Source organism: Apodemus sylvaticus, chromosome 14 (assembly GCF_947179515.1).
Source record: "Apodemus sylvaticus chromosome 14, mApoSyl1.1, whole genome shotgun sequence".
NCBI classification, from domain to species: domain Eukaryota; kingdom Metazoa; phylum Chordata; class Mammalia; order Rodentia; family Muridae; genus Apodemus; species Apodemus sylvaticus.
In genome coordinates this window covers 29,708,960-29,726,136 of record NC_067485.1, presented here as the reverse complement: position 1 = coordinate 29,726,136, position 17,177 = coordinate 29,708,960, and the positions used below count along the sequence as shown (strand labels likewise).

At 46.2% G+C, this 17,177-nt stretch overlaps 1 long non-coding RNA gene across 1 annotated transcript; it reads right to left on the bottom strand.

Annotated features, from left to right (window-relative positions):
• Positions 1-841: 841 nt before the first annotated feature.
• LOC127664867 (uncharacterized) lies at positions 842-2,285 on the bottom strand. The gene is made up of 2 exons (XR_007973264.1): positions 2,062-2,285; positions 842-1,358 (listed from the first exon to the last, which is right to left on the bottom strand). It is a non-coding gene; the product is annotated as an uncharacterized LOC127664867 (long non-coding RNA).
• Between the last annotated feature and the right edge of the window lie 14,892 nt (positions 2,286-17,177).

The following is a 17,177-nucleotide window of genomic DNA, read 5'->3' as shown; positions in this document are numbered from 1 at the left end:
TTTATCCCTTCTCTTCAGGCTTCCTTTAGCTCTTCACATTGCTGTGGCTTAGCTGTGTGTCACCCAAACGGCTGTTAAATTGGAGTAATACTTGGAAGTGGTGAAATCTTTAAGAGGTGGAAACTGATAGGCAGTTAAGTTATCACGTGAGATTATTAGGTTTTGGGTGGTTGTTTGTTTGGTTTGGAGTTTGCTTCCTGGTCCTGTGGAGACTAGCAGCTTCGTCAGCCACATGCCCAAGTGACGATGGACTGAAATCATGGACCAACATAAACTTCTGCTCATTATAAATTCATTCAGCCAGTGTGGGTGTTTCGTGATAGTAATGGAAAGCTGACAGATACACAGATGGGGGTTAAGTGTCACGTGCTTGTAAGGAGGCTCTAAGAATGTAGCCTTGGAACTGAACCGCAGTGTCTGAGAAAGCAAAACTCATGTGGTACCCAGTCTGAGGGCAAACCTGGGACCTAGTCTTCTGCTTTGTAAGTTAGACATCTAGCTCCTAGTTCAGGGCACTGAACTAGGCTCTTGGCAGATGTTTTGCACACCATTGGCCAGGGTACCCAGGGAGATTAGAAAGGGGAAGTGCTAGGCTGAGCCCCACACAGAGATGCGATGCTCACAAGAAGGAAGTGGGAGGAAAGCTGGCAGCTTGAGGGAGAAGCCAAGTTACTAAGAGATGTTTTGTGATTTAGGAAAGAAACATAAGATCCAATCAAAAAGTTTTTTTTAATTGGGAGAAAAAAAAAAAGAAGAAAAGGAAAAATCATTGGCGAGAAAAAATCCAAAAATGTACAGAGAAAGAATCAAGAAGGTCATCGTTCCAGAGGAGACGGTCAAGGAGGGTAGAAATCCAGCCATGGGAAGATGTTTATTTTCTTAGAAAGGAGAAGGAGGCTGACTGGGAACTGTGGAGACTGCTGAGGGTGGGGGCAGGAAATGCAGGAAGCTCACAACAGATGGCTTCAATCTTCTAAGTGAGAAAAAGAGGCAGCAGTTAGCTGGGTGCGGATGGGAGATTGGACTGCAGAAGTCCCTAACGGCCACAGCGGTCAGGGCTGGGTCCTAGGCAGGCCACAGCAGCGCTTCTATAAAGTCTGCCGGTAAACCGAATAGCGAACAGGGTAGCAGTACAGATTCCCAAACTTGTCCATTGAGACATGTATTCTGCAGAGCTGGGCTGTGCCAAAATCTATGTCGTCAGGATGGGCTCCAAGAGCAGTTGCCATCAGCCTCTTTAGAGAAACTCAGTGAGTGTGAGACCCTTTGCGCTCAAGGAGACCCATAAACGTCTGGAATACAGGACCCTGAGGGATCACTTTGAATCCTTTCCTCGGCCAAACTTCTCCACCTGGAAGCTGTAGGGAAGAAAGCCAGAGGTGGGGTTAGCTGTGCGCCTGCGTATCTATCCAGGAGGGAGGAGTCTAACCAGGTCTGCTCAGGAAGGTGCGGTATATCCGGGAGGGAGTGGTCTAACTAAAGCAGCAGAGCCTAGCAAATAGGGTGTGGTCTGGCCAGGAGAGTGGAACTGAGCCAGAAGGCAGAGAACACCCTCTCCAGAAGGGGCAAGGTCTTGAAAGGCATAGCACGGGCGAGGGAGCCCAGCCAGGGGGCGGTGCCTAGGCAGGAAGATGGAACCGAACCAAAATGGTGGGTGCAATCGGATCTGTATCTCCAGGAGGACAGGTCTGTGAAAGAGGACAGTCTTCTCAGAGTTGTACGGCCGGAAGTCTAGAATGTTGCATTCAACATGCCTGACCCTGGACTATCCATAGCCGAGACCAAAGGCAAGAGAGTTCTGCTAGACTATGAGACAAGTCAAGACAGAGAAGCCAGGGGATCCGAAGAAGCAAGAAGGAGATGATCTTCGAGTTGGGGGATGGGAAGTGCAGGTAGTTCCCATCAAGCGAGGAAGGGCATACTCCCAGGAACACGCTGCTTAGACCAACTGCATCTTGCGAAGGTGGAAATTTAGTTTGGGGCGGGGGGCGGGGAGAGAATTAGATTTATATGGTAATAAACACTCTACTGATTTGTAAGAAATGGAGAAAAAAAACTCACCACCACCAACAACAACAAAAGCTCGCAAAGATTTTCTGAAGCTCTGTCCCAAGATACATGTCCTTCTATGGTGAGGCCAGTTTTTAGAAAAACGGAGCCGATGGTCCTTTGGCTTTGTAAATGGCTACCTGGCTTGATTCGGCAAACCTTTGGTGCACCTCCTCCCCAGCACCTCCGTCTTATGGCCTCAAGAGGGCGCTGCTCCACTTCCTAAACTCCCCAAAGGCAACTGATGCCCTCGGGAGGCCTCACCCTCTATGTTCCTGCAGACATTTAAAGGCGAACACTCACAGAAAGAAACAAAAATAGTTTAATTCCTTAGCCCCCCCCCACACACACACACACACGGGGTCCCCACAGGAACAACGGTCATACCAACCAGAAGCTTGCAGAATACGCCCCCGCCACTACCCTGACAGGCTTCTGCTTGAAATTATCAACATCTTAACAAGGCTCTCCTGGGACCTCTCTATACAAATCCACTCTACAGAAGCAATGGCCTAGCCAATAAGGTGCTATTGATTTCCTGCTCTTTCCTTGTCCCCAATAACTTGGGCATTGCTTCTACAGCAGAGACCCCGGGAACATTCTCTTAGACCTTACCACAGCTCAAACTCAGCATTTAGTCTGTCCCTTCCAAGAGGAAGGTGCTTCCTTTAAGAAGGTAGGGCTTTTTTTTTCCTTAAGAAGTATAAAGTTACGTTTGCTGTGACTTTGTTACTCTCCTTGTGTGGCTGTGTGACAAATATCCGGCCTTAAAGTGTTACCTTAAAGGAGGGGAGGTTTATTTTGGCTCATCTTCAGAGGACAGTCCATCACCACAAGGAAGGTATGGCAGAGGCTCAAGGTAGCAGACAATCTTGGATGAGGTACAGAGGTGGACAGGCCTGAGACAGGACTGAGCTGCAATTCTCCAGGCTGGTCCCTCCTGGCCCATCCCCCAGCTGCATCTTAGTTTTCAAAGGTTCTACAGCTTCCTCCAACAGCTGTGGGCCAAGTGTTCAACACAGGAGCCTGTGGGGGAAAGGATGGGGGACATTACAGACTTAAACTATAACAAACCCCCAAAACTGAATGCTTCAAATTAAAAGTATTTCTCCACCTTCCTTCTTCTATGAGTCAGGGATCTAGGTGTGGTTTAGCTGGAGATCTCTGACAGAGGCTGCAGTCTGCATAGGTTTGGGGCTGTAGTCACTCAGGGCTGTACCAGAGGCCAGCTCATGTGAATTGCAACTCACTCACCCGGAAGTCAGCAGGCTTCAGGACATCACTACACTTCCCCATCACTGAGCCACCCATCCCTGTCAGCCATTGTCCCTCAGAGCAGGAGCTCTGCAAGGGCTGGGGAAGGGGCCCGGAAGAGAAACAGGACATAAAATCTTGGAAGTACCATCCCATCAGCTCTGACGTATACTCCTGGTTAGGTCTGAGTCATTAGGTACAGCCCAGGCTTAAGGGGAGAGGATAACACAAAATCCTAAATACCAGGAATTGGGGTTCACGGGGCCATCTTCAGGGTGTGATTTCACAGCTAGAGCCTCAACAGGGCAACTGCATCAGCATACAAGAACATAACCTCCACTGTCTTGTCCAAGGATGCCCTACAACTTGTAACAGGAAGTTGATTCTCCTTTAACAGTGGCTTTTCAAGTGACTGCATATTAAAATATCCAGGAAACTAAAAAGAACAAATGCCCAGATCCCACCCAAGACCCTTGAACCAGGCAGGTGTGGGTCATTTTCTTCATTTTTCTGTTTCTTATAAAATTTCCTGCCTGATTCTTTTGTACAGTTGGGGGTGAGATGAGAAAAAAAAAATCCAAATCATAAATGACTGTTGGGTCTGTGGTGATAGTCACGGAGGGAGATAGGGCCTGACAGCTTAGATTTCTGTGAGAGACCAGTTGTGAAAAAGAAAATAATTCAGAGAGAGAGAGTGGGAAGGGAGAGAGAGAGAGATCGGCCTTAAGGAGTCCTGGGACATTTGGGGGATAAGCAGATAACGAGTGACGAGAAAGGAGGACATTGTTACAACTGCCACCAAAACAAGGCCACCAGAGAGTGGAGATGCCAAGTGACACTTGCAAGAGAGACAAGGGGTTGAGGGTGGTAGGCAGAGGAGAAAAGAAAGCTGTGTGAACTGGGTGTGTCATGCTTGTATCCCAGCACTCATGAGGCTGAAGCAGGAGGATTGCTGTGTTCAGGGCAACCTGGGCTACAAAATGAGCTCCAGGTCCTTGAGACCCTGTATCAACACAAACAAACAGTAACAACAAAAAAGAAAGTTACCTGGAGCCAGTCTGCGGAGGCCACACTGTGATTCCAACCACATCATGTCCTGGGAAAGGCAAAGCCATGGAGACAGGAAAGAGCCTTTATTGCCAGAGGCTTAGGGAAAGGGGGGGGGATGGGAGGGGGGAATGGGGGGAGGGGCAGACTGCAACTTAATGGTGATGGGTAAGTATCTGTTTTTTCTTTTAATTTCTTATGCTCTGTGTGTGTGTGTGTGTGTGTGTGGTAAGTGCATGTCTATGTATTACTGCATGTTCCTACACTCATGTGCAGAAGTCAGGGGATACTGTGGCGTACCCAGCTCTCTGTCATTCTCTGCCTTGGTTGGTGACCTGCAAGCCCACAAAGTCCTGTCTTCACTTCCTTACCACACTGGGGCTCTAGGTGAGTGTGTGGCCTCACCCAGCTTTTTATGTAGGTGCTGGGGATTTGAACTCAGAGCCTCATGCTTCCGTTGCAAGTGGTCTTACTCACTAAGCTCTGGGAGGCCTCGTAGCTTAATTCATTCTCTGAGAACCCATAAATGGAACAACACCAAGACAGAGTCCTGCGGTAAACTATGACCTTTGTCTGACCAAGGTCTGACGCGATGTATTTATCAGTTGTAACAAATAGACCACTCTGGTTAGGATGGCGATAATGGGGGAGGGGCGCACGAGGGTGGTGTGGGAAATCTCTGCGCATGCCCCTTTTCAACTGCATATGAACTTGAAACTGCTCTAAAAGACATAAAGAATTTAAGGAGCTCGAAAGTTGAAAAGGAAGTCTGTTGACTTTTCTTATCGTTAGCTATACCTGCTGGCTTCAAAGAAATATAAGCCAGAAACACAGAAGACTCAACAATAGAAAGGCCCTTATCCTTGATTCCATAGTCTATCGATTATAGAAGCTCAAAGCGGGAGTCAGTCTTCATTTTTTTTACCTCATCATCAAACACCTTCATTTTATAGATAAAGAAATTAGGACACGGAGAAGTCATGAAGAGAGAGGGGAAGAGTCAGTGCTAGGATTAGAACTCAGTTCCTCCAGTGTGAGCCCACACTGGAGCCCACAGACCACAAGCGCACAAAACATCTCTTTTTCCTAAAGCAAAAAAAACAAAAAACAAAAACAAAAAAACCCTCGCCTTTATAGAAGAATTAGATGCATGCATATTTAAATGTGATTGTGTACCACCAGTAAGTAGATCAGTGTTTAATTCTCTCTAAAAATCAGCAGGTCAGTGGGTTGATTGCATTCACCAGAGTTTAACAAACTCTCAGCCTGAGCCACACCTACTTGGAGAAAGGAGGGGCTTGAGATGGACCAGGAGTAGCCCCTGACTGAAGTGGCTCTGTCCACAACAATAAAGGGCTCCATTCTTTAGGCAAAACCAACCTTGACTTCCCCTCCCTACCCCTTGCCTGCCCAATCTGTATCTTGGCCACAGTTCTTACTCCCAGGAACTGGGTCTCTCCCATCCTGTTGCTATGGCCACGAGCCTCACCCAAAGCATACCAACGCTGCAGAGTCCACAGATCTTTGGCCAGAGGCCAGGCAGATGCAGAGCAGTTGGGGGTTGGGGTGAGGGAGTATCCTTCTCTAAAAGCTATTGGTCCAAGACTGGTCAGGGGCCTCTTTCTCTCCTGTCAGCTTGGGTCTTTCAAGGGCTGTCCACTTGGCTGCCCAGCTGTGAACGAGCAGTGGTTGCTAATTTCTCTTCCCTGCACCAACTTTTCAGAGTCTCTATCCCAAAACTTAAACAAAGAGCTAAGCGAGGCTGTTCGTTCCCAGGGCTCCGGATACTGGCTGTTTACCAAACACTGAAAACTACCAGTTGCCACCAGTTCCAAACCTCTAAGCTCTTAAGAGAGCATGAAGAATGTTGTCCCTAGAGTTCCAGGCCTATTCCCGAGGCTCCAGCATGTTCTTTTCCACAGTTTCCATCCTGTGATCTAAAATGGCTCTTCCAGAGAGGAAGAAATCAAAGACAGAGGGAGCACAGATCACAGCACCAGAGAACAGAGAGTCAATCTCTTCTAAAACCAACAAAGAGAACCCTTCCCTGGTGTGTCGCACACCATGAAAGCGTGGGTCATCCCTGGATCGTTTGTTTTGGCGAGATGCTTGAATTCGCACAACTGCAGAGAAGGGGAAACCATCAGGAGTGGTCCAGGAACAGCAACCAACATCTGTGCCTATGGGTAGACAGTCTGCCCCAGGACGCTTCTTAGGATCCTCCATTGCAGGATCCTCCATTGGGAGATCCTCCTGGAGTCCTTTATGTTAGGCAGTGAGAATGATGCCTATTAGAGTGTAATGTGGCTTTGCCTCTGCCCCTCCGATGGTGCGTGCCAGGTGAGAATGCCAGGGGACATGCCCACAGTGTCCTAGCCTTCAGATGAGAGAAGATACTGACTCTGCCTAAAGAGGCTTTCTTGGCCTTTGCTCCGTGTTTGCTAACATGCTACAGAACTAAAAATAATAACAAAGTAATATTTAGATATAGATGCTCAGGAAAGGAAAGTGTTTGGCTCTTCTTTAAAAGCAATATAAAAATGAAGAAATAACCACAGAGGTTGGGCTTGGTGGCATACACCTATAATCTCACACCAGAGAAGCAAAGACTACAGAACACGAAAAATTCAAAACCAGCCTGATCTCTAGAGCGAGCCAGGGCTGCTTGTATAGTGAGACCTTTTTCTCTAAGAGTAAGTGAAAATTAAAAATAAGATACAGAGGAATACCCCCTTTAAAGTAGATGTAAACATAACCATAAATAATAAACCCGAAGTCAACGAGGAACGTGCCAAGTGATCTGTGGCTTTAATTTATCACTTTTGTGTCTAAAATAAAGCAAAAAATAAAAATAAAAAAATAAAACACAAAAAAAAAACAGTTGAAATGATTTCTTCATTTTATTATTTAGATTCAAATGTTTTTAAAAAGTTTTGGTTTAGTTTTGACATTGAAAGATGGTTACTATATTTATCTCGAGGGCTGGCAAAATGTCTTTTTAAAAGCCTTGAGAATAAATTTTAATATTCAGATTACACAATAAGCCAAAGTCACCCACCAACTTCACGGCCACCATCTTTTGTTCTTCTGGGGGCAAGGGATACAGACGCTGGGTCCTCAGGCTGAAAACACAGAGATTCAGAAGGACAGCGTGCACCCGGCTTCCCCCATGACAAACAGCAGCTGGAACACACCCTAAAGGATGTCCTGGCAGGAGCGGGCACCAATTCCACACTTAGCCTCGCAGTCTCACCCCATGGGCCGATGGGTCTCAATACTTACATCAGTCCAGTTTATTCAAAACGACTCCTTGTTTTTAGGAAGAAGGTTTACATAACCAGAAGCTGAGCGGGGGTCCACATCTTGGGAAAATCCCCAGTCCCGTGATTAAAAAGGGAAGACCTGAAATTGCTTCGGGACCACTGTCACCCCCCCCATCCTCCCCCCACCCCCCACCCCCGTGAGACGAAGGGTCTTTGATAGACAACAGCCCCTGAAGATGTCTGACAGGGATGAAGGCTGGCATCTTAACGTCGTGATGGTTTCTCTCTCCGAGGCACATTTATTATCTCTCCATCACTGGCATCTGCAGGCACAGCCCTGTGTCTCACCCATGTCCCCGAGGGACAGCTGCTCCGGGATCCACCCAGCAGCTGAGCGACAAGATGAATAGTATTTTCCACTTCAAGCAAAAAGAAAAACAGGGCTAAGGTTGCAAACTGCGAACCACAAGAACCTGAACAGGAAGGGATTGGAAACTATACTTAACAAAGACTATGTCCCCAGGAGAACAGGCACGGAGGGGGGACCCGGCCATTTTCCAAATAGAGAAACTCAAGTTCCATTTTGATTTTAACTGAGTTTCAATTCCTTGCATTTTGTGTGCAGTTGCTGACTTCTGGGTCTTGGGGGAGGGGGGGCGGGGATTGAACTCCTATTGGGATGCAAAATGGCGCCTGCAATAGCAGATATGGATGGAGTTAAAGGGTGTCAGCCCATAGGTGTCCCTTCTTCTTTGGAGCCAAGTTGCCCTATAAGTCACTACTCTTTAAACTTGGTAGAACTTCGTCCTCCTATGGGGCTTGACGAAGGAAAAAAAACAACCCACTTCATCTGAAACCCTTCAAACTGAAGAGTCTGCCCTTTCCGTAGCCAGGGTACAGAAGTCACTCAGTAAGTGTTGATTTGTGTCCATTCCCTCTGCCAGGTAAGCCGCTTCCACAACCTATAACAATAACAAAAAATTATTTGTTGAAGCTGGAATCTCAGTCAAGCCTAAAAGACAGATTCTTGGAAGGGCCAGGCCATTCCTGCCAAGTAGTCAGGGGGGCAGCATCTACAGCCATTTTCCAGCCCTCTCCTGTCACCAGCAAGGTGCGCCCTGCACACGGCTCTCCCCTCAACCTGAATAAACCACTCTTTCTGTACCCTTCAAATGGAAGCTCTGGCTTACAATTCCAACTGTCTTTTTTTGTTGTTGTTTTTTGTTTTTTGTTTTTTTGTTTTTTTTTTGTTTTTTGGTGTTTTCAAGACAGGGTTTCTCTGTGTAGCCTTGGCTGTCCTGGAACTCACTCTGTAGACCAGGTTGGCCTCGAACTCAGAAATCTGCCTGCCTCTGCCTCCCAAGTGCTGGGATTAAAGGCATGCACCGCCACGCCGGTTTTTTTGTTTTTGTTTTTTTTTGTTTGTTTGTTTGTTTGTTTTCAATTCCAACTGTCAATGATTGTTTTCATCCTCAAAGACTCCACACACAAGAGCTCTGACCAGGAGCCTGGTTAAAACAAAAACAAAAACAAAAAAACTGAACTGTACAAAACCTCGAACTGGGTCTGCTCAGACTCCCAGTTCACCTACGCTTAGAAGCTGAGTGGAAGACAGCTCCCTTCCAAGGAAGCTTCTAGAGTCCCTTGAAGCAGTTCGAGAGCCTTGGGCTGAATTCTCTATTGCCTTTTCCAGACCTGACAGTTAGGTTCTTCCAAGCATTTGAGGGATAACCGGGGCACATTTTTGAGCTGGATCAAATTAGCTCAAGGCTGATGTGGAACATCCCGGAGAAAACCAGGGAGGCTCTCTTTTGCACTCAGCTCATCATGCTGCCTGGCCAAAAGTCACTTGGCAGGAAGCCTTTCTGACTGGTTTCAGCCAGAGTTTCAGTGGCTGGGGCCTGAAGGCGTCGGCGTCGGGGCTTTGTAGACATGGGAGGAGTGGGAAGGAAGTAAGGGGAAAATAAAACTGTAATCGTACTCTCTAGAGGGTATCTTGTAAATGGTGCCAATTAAAAAGTCCCACAGCCAGGGGACCTGCAATAATTTAGGATGAACTAAGGGGTGGTGAACCAAGAGGGCACTGGGTAACCAGTCGTCCGAACTCCTAATCCTAGGTCAGCAGTAAATGCACAATTGCGAGCAAATCATACCTGTTTCTCCCAATGGAAGGGCTAGGCCAGGTGCTTTCTACCGGGCACCCACAGCCATACACTTCCGTGGTTCTGAGAATTTCAGGCTCTTAAGAATGCTGATAGCAGTGTTATCAAATTGGAGTGCTGGCATTTTTCCAGTCATGTTTGTTACCTATAAATATTCTTCAGCTGTGACTCAAGTGACCGTCTTATAGGCCATGGGTGAGGTTGTGACCCGTTGGATTCTATGATCTTTAAGGGCTTGGTATTGAGTCTTTAAAATCATCCCAAGCAGTTCTGTTCCCAGAGGCCTTTGTGCTGTGCATTGTTGAAATAATCCTGGCCCAGGTAGGCACTTATCAAGTCTAGGGAAAGGAAAATATGCAGGCTGATAGAATTGTCTACAGGGATTTGCTTGCTAGAGCCCGCAGTGAAGCTTCTAGGGTTACGTTGCCAGGCCTTTCTTCAGCTTACTTCAACAAAGTGACCCTAAAGTTCAATCCATGAAGAATTAATACAGAGAGATAGTGAGACTCTGGGCTTAACTTTAGCCTGGGTGAGATAGGACTGATGTTTCTTTTCTTCAGGTCATGAATTGGTTCTTAAATGGTAAATGGTTACCTCTTCCATGCACGGCCTCTTTAGGTGGGGAAATAGCTTGGCTAAGTAGTTGTTCACAATGTTGTGTGATGTGGAATCTGATTGTGGAACCTACCTCCAACTCCGCCCCTATAGTCTTCTTTAGCTGTTGAGTTCCAAAGTGTTATCAAGGTTACATGGCTCCCAGCACCGCCTGTCACTACTGATGAATTCAGCATAGCTGGGCACAGTGATGGACACATAATCCTGCTAACTGAGAGCTAGGGCGCAAGCTATAGACCAACCTGAGCTACATAGGAAGACCTTATCTCCTCCAAAACAGTATAAATGACATAAAGACCAAAAAAAAAGAAAGAAAGAAAGAAAGGAAGGAAGGAAGGAAGGAAGGAAGGAAGGAAGGAAGGAAGGAAGGGAGAAAGAGAGAGAGAGAGAGAGAGAGAGAGAGAGAGAGAGAGAGAGAGAAAGAAGAGGAAAGAAGGAAAGAAAGAAAGAAAGAAAGAAAGAAAAAGAGGAAAGTGCTGTTTTCTCTATGAACCAAAGTTCTCAGAAAGAAGCCATGCCTACACTGAGCCATTCTACAAAGTCTGATTAGCTGATTGAAACTTCAGTAGTTGGGGGGCTGGAAAGATGGTTCAGTGATTAAGAACATTGGCTGCTCTTCCAGAGGACTCCAGTTGAATTCCCAACACCCACATTGTGGCTAATAACCGGCTATAATGCCAGTTCCAGGGAATCTAGCGCCCTCTTCTGGCCCCAGAGATGCACAAGCATGTAGGCTCGTGATGTGTCCTCCTATGACCTGGCATGTCGACTTACCTGCTTCAGATCACCTCTTCATTGCTTAATGAATGATGGCGAGAGTCAACCGCATGTTTAGCAGACAGACAATTTTTTGTTATTTTTTCAATCCACGGTTGGTTGGGTGCCTCTGAGTGCAGAGAGCCGACTGACTCACTCACTGCTCCTGTCCAGCCTTCATGTTGAGAACAAATGGCAAAGAACTGCCTTTGCCAGCCCATCCTCACACACCCAGAGCCTCACCCCTGGCTGGCCTCGCTGCCTGCCAGACCTCCTCATTTCCCAACAACTAGCTTTGCAGCCCATGCAGAGGGAAGGAAGTGGGTCACACGGTAAGCACATGCTAGGGGTGGGCACACCCGCAGCAGGCCGTGGAAGGACAGAGCTGTGGTGGCTTCTCCTTTGATATGGTTTAGTAATTCTCCAAATTTGGATTCAGGAGTGGGCCTGCTTGAGAATAAATTCTGTTTAGGCCAGCAAAGACCTGAAGGTGTTTTCGTTTCCACCCTAAGAGGGATGCAACACTCCCAAAGATACTTACTCAGCGAGACTCCGTGAAAGCCAGAGCCAAGACACAGGCCACCTCGCTCACCGTGTGCTCACTTACTGTCTCAGCAACACTGCCTTATTCCTCAGAGTCACCCGTCATGATGTGACAAGACCAAATTGTTAAAGACCTTTAAATTAGTATATACTGTTCATACAAATAATGGATTTTATTATAAGGTTACTGTATATTTACAGTGTACCCAAATCATATTTACAACCCCACTAAGCATCTTATCTCCCCCTCCTCCATCCCACAGGTGATCTGCCTCTATTCAAGTCATCCCTGCTATGGATTGGGAGTAGTGGGGTCTAGCTGGCAGAAGTAGACCCCAGCTGTAGGGCTTTGAAGGTCATACACATTTTTGCTTTAGGTTTCACTTCCTCTGCTTCCAAGCCATCTCTATAAGAATGATCCCTGCCAAGTTCTTCCATCACTGTAGACTGAGTCCCTCTGTGCCTTCCCTGTTATCATGGGGCAACACTTGAGATACCACAAGTCAACCAATCATCCTCCTGGAAGTTGTTTCTGTCATGTCTGTAGCTGTAGAACAAAAGTCATTAAAATAGTCCCCCCTTTTCTTTCATGTCTTCCTTTTCACATCTATGTTCTTCATATGGTGGGGGGAAGACATGCAGCATTTGACTTTCTGAGTCTAATGGATTTCATTTTATACAATGATCTTTATGCCCACCCCTTTCATTCTTTATGACTGAATACAGATCTGTTGTGTATATATTCCACATTTCCTTTAATCATTGATAGGTACTAGGCTAAGTCTATAACTTGGCTATTGTGAACAGCACCCTGAGAAAGATGGATATGCAAGAGTCTACCTCATGTGATGGTTTGATCCCTCTAGGTCGTACCCAGGAGTAGATGATGGTTTGATTCCTCTGGGTCATACCCAGGATCAGTGTAGCCAATCCATCTGGTAGTTTTCATTTTTTTGAGATTTATACCAATTCCCCTATTCACTGGGCTAATTTATATTCCTACAACCAAGAAGACCAATTCTTATCCAGAAACAATACCAGATAACTATTCTGTCTTCATTTCCTCATTGCACCTCATAATAGTCACAGGCAGACCACGGCTATAAAAATCAGTCCCCATCAGCAAAATAAAATATATGTGCTCATTTGGTTTTTAAACTAGAGAATGACCTGGAATTAGCACTGCTGACGAGACCAGAGGATTTCGGTCTCAGCACTGTGAACGTTTGGGATAGTATTTTCCTTTACTCAGGTCATCTTGTACATCTGGGGTCCCAGAGAAATAAATATGACTTCAGTAGAGTCCTGAAGCATGACTCTCCCATGATATGCTGACCTTTCCATGCAAAGGCAAAGGATAGTATGAGGAGAATTTGAAAGTGTACTTAAAAACAAAATCTAAATTGACTGTAACATGAATAGCTTTAGGAAGATGAGGGCGGGGTGGTCCTCCTAGGTCTTCAGAAGGTGGAAGAAACACAAGACTGACTGTTGTGCTTTCTGCTTCTAAACCTTGGGCCTGCTGTCTCTCATTTGGCTTGTCTGTCTAAAGGATGAAAATATTACAGGAACTAGGCATGGGCACTCAGTGTTCCTTGTCAAAGAAGCCTGGCTCTATAGGCTGAAGACTTTGTAGGATTCTTGCTTTGGCACGGTAATGCAGCAAGCAGTGTAGAAGACTCTAGCTCTACTTAAAGAAGTCCAGACAGTCAGATTTGGTCTGTTACTGGAGTTAGGAGCTAAATGGGAATCAGGTATTTTAGGTAACACAGTTTGCACTTGATGGGTTAAAAGGGGGTTGAACATTTTGAGGCAAGCAAGAACAATTAGATGATCAACAGCAGCCATAAAAGGACAAATACGCAAGGTGGGAAACCAGGGACATCAAATGTGTGCTCTTCAGGGACACAAAGAATACTGACAGTCCAGTGGGAGAATATTTTCTTCAGAAGTTCAACCAGTTGAACTAAACGGAAAACTGTGTTACATAGCATGGGGTTCTCATAAGAAAGAAAACATTTAGCCAGGCGGTGGTGGGGCACGCCTGTAATCCCAGCACTTGGGAGGCAGAGGCAGTCGGATTTCTGAGTTCGAGGCCAGCCTGGTCTACAGAGTGAGTTCCAGGACAGTCAGGGCTATACATAGAAACTCTGTCTCAAAAAAAAAAAAAAAAAAAAAAAAAATCTCCAAAAAGAACAAACAAACAAAAAAGTCAGGTCAAGAAAGAAAACATTTCAGATATAGGCTCCACATGATTAATTAACAAATTCTTCACTGTAGATACAGCTTGTGCATTCCTAGGGAGGATGGTAGGAAATAAGAAGTAGTAACAAACAATGGGCTATGCTGCTTTGGGTAGAGAAGAGAGGGGAAGAGAGTGGGGCGCCCATGGGTGGAGCTGGCTATCTCTTCTTGCACACTAGTGTAGACTTAAGACAAAGGTCCCTTTGACAAAGGTACAGGAAAGATGAACTTAAAGGGCCTTTCCCACTTTCATGTAATAAGGTCAACATTCTTTTTGTTTACAGTATCTCCAAGCATCTCTTACTTCACTGGGTTCTGGCAGGAGCAGGCTGCCCTGGTCTGATAGTCTATACTTAGCTATGTTCTCCAAGGCATTCGCTTGTACTGTGCTGACTTGGACCACTGTACGACGGAGTCTTCATGCTGTTGAAAAGGTACTCTGTGAAAAGACACTAGATTCTATTTTTACATAATATTTCTAATTTCTCACCTCGGGCCATTAGCAAAATCAGTAATGGCCATGGTTTGAACATCTCCTCTACCATGTCTGTTGGAAATCAACTACCATGGTAACAATGTCAAGAGCCGAAACCTTCCAGAAGTGTTTAAGTCATGACAGTTCTACCTCATGAGTAGATCAATGCTAATATTAGGAGAATGGGTTCGTTATCTCAGGAACAGGCTCCTGCATACAAAGGATGTGTTTGGCTACTTTTCTGTTCTTCTGCTGTGTTATGATGTAGCAAGACGGTACTCAAGGAAAAACAGAGTAGAAAACAAAAACAAAACAAAACAAAACAAAAAAACCCAACCAAAATGTTAAGAGTGAAAAATTAAATCCTCACTATTTGGCCATGGGAAGATGTGCGGCCAGGAGGAAGTGAGCTTCCTGTGGAATCTGCCATCACTGAGCACAGAGGGTGAACAGTTCGAGGCCTTGGAGGAGACGGTCCTTCTAAGTCATAACAGGGGAAGGAACTTCTTGGTTGAGGCTGTTGGGATCAGAAGGGCACCTAGATCCAAAGCCAAGAGCACCCCAGATGGCAGTCACTGAGACTTCTGTGTCTGAGGGTGCTGCTACACAGGTACCATGTTTTTGCTCTGTGAGAAAGCCACCAGTCATCTGGACAAGACATTCCTCTTTCTGTGTTTAGCTAGTTTTTAGGACAGACAGTTGAATGAGTCATTAAATAAACATGGAATGATAATTAGAGGGTCTGTTTCTAGGCTTGTCAGAGGAAAATAAGGGTAATTATTTGGGAGTCTTGTGGGTGCCACATGCCGTGCACACCGTTTGAGAGTGGACCCATTTGCCGGGCCTGCAAAACAAATACCACAGAGGGAGAGGCCTAAACAGCAGGCAGCTATGTCCTCTCAGTTCCTGAGGCTCTCTTTGGCTTGTAGGTGGTCTCCCTGTGTGTATCAGGGTCCTAGCATCTTCCTATATGTTGGAAGAGTGTGTCCTCTCAAATACCCTTTTTAACTCAATTCCACATTCAAATGGTCTGTCTTCATATGCAGCCATTCTACGACAAGAAAGGGAAGGGTCGGGCCTTTAGCACATACATTTTGGGGCCATAACTTAGCCCAGGGCAGAGGCTCTTATCTAACCAAGCAGGGAAAGGTGGCTCTTCTCAGGGAGTCATTTCCTGGAATAAGGAAGGTGGGAACTTTCCCACATAAAAGACTGGAGGCTAACCCTTGCCCCAGGAGTAAAGAGATATCCACACTCTTAGGGAGTGATCCTTTGTTTGTTCTTCTCCCCTGAAGCCTCCCACTGGCCCACTGGAAGAGCAGAAAGGAAAGAGATTGCTGAGGGAACCAGAGGGCTAAAGACAATGAGACCCAGAAATAGCTAAAAGGCTCAACCTGAGGAGAGAAAGAAGTCTAATCAGGGAACTAGAGAGGTGAGTAAAGGGATTAACCCCCACACCCCCACACCCCCACACCCCCACACCCATCCCCCTCTCACACACATGTGAGTCTCTGCCATGTTGATTCATGGCAACAGTCCACCCTTTACAGCCCTGGAAACTTCAGTATACTCATTTGTTGCCAACCAAGAAGTCAGAGGCCTGGGTTATATGTCCCTGTCAGCAACAGAGACAGGGCTCCACCTGTAGCAGACTCCTGCCTGGTATAGTAGAGACCTGTTCTGGCTGGTTTTGTGAGTCAACTTGACACAGGCTAGAGTTATCACAGAGGAAGGAGCTTCAGATGGGGAAGTGCCTCCTTGAGATGCAGCTGTGAGGCATTTTCTCGGTTGGTGATATGGGGGGGGGGGGCATTGTGAGTGGTGTCATCCCTGGGCTGGTAGTCTCGGGTTCTATAAGAAAGCAAGCTGAGCAAGCCAGGGGAAGCAAGCCAGTAAGTAGCATCTCCCCATGGCCTCTGCATCAGCTCCTGCTTCTTGACCTGCTTGAGTTCCAGCCCTGACTTCCTTTGGTGATGAACAGCAATGTGGAAGTGTAAGCTGAATAAACCCTTTCCTCCCCAACTTGCTTCTTGATCACAATGTTTTGTCCAGGAATAGAAACCCTGACTAAGACAGGACCCTTGACTTTGTACAGAGAAGAATTTCAGCATAAGATAGTACAAAGCAGAGTTGGAGTTTATTCAGAAGAAAAAATTTAACGTAGATTTAAGTATGGAGCAGAAGAAAAAGGGTCATATGGGGACAGATAAGACACACCCAAGCGTGGGTGAGGGCTTCGCAAGGGAGATCGTTGCTTAAGTGCCCAGCGGTAGTAGTCTATAGTGTTTTGGGAGCTATTGGAATTACGATGTTCAGATGGACTCCTTTCTCTCCTTCTTCACCTTATAGAACATGAGAGTACAGAGGGGGCTCTGCAGGTGCCTGGGATAGGGTTGTAATCTAATAAGGCAAGCCATGGGACACTAAGGTTGTCCAAGAAAGTAATGGCATGTCTTTTAGGTAAATGGAATGGGGGCACGTCCTTGGGAGAGTCCTAGAAGACTGCAGGTTTGTAACTGAGAAAGGCATAGAAGATATATACTGGAATGTAGAAGGATAGACTAGAGGTCATAGATGCATTGCCCTTAAGCACGATGTTCCGACCTTTTCACGTACTTCTTTGAGACATATATAAAGTACATAAAGGTCACACTGTCTCTGGGTAGGCAGCCCCACAGTAAGCATTAGTTGTGTTGGGATCCTTGACTTTAGGCTGGTGAAAGACTTCAACCCTTTCAGTTTCTCTGCCATTAAGTTCCCTGTCTTCTC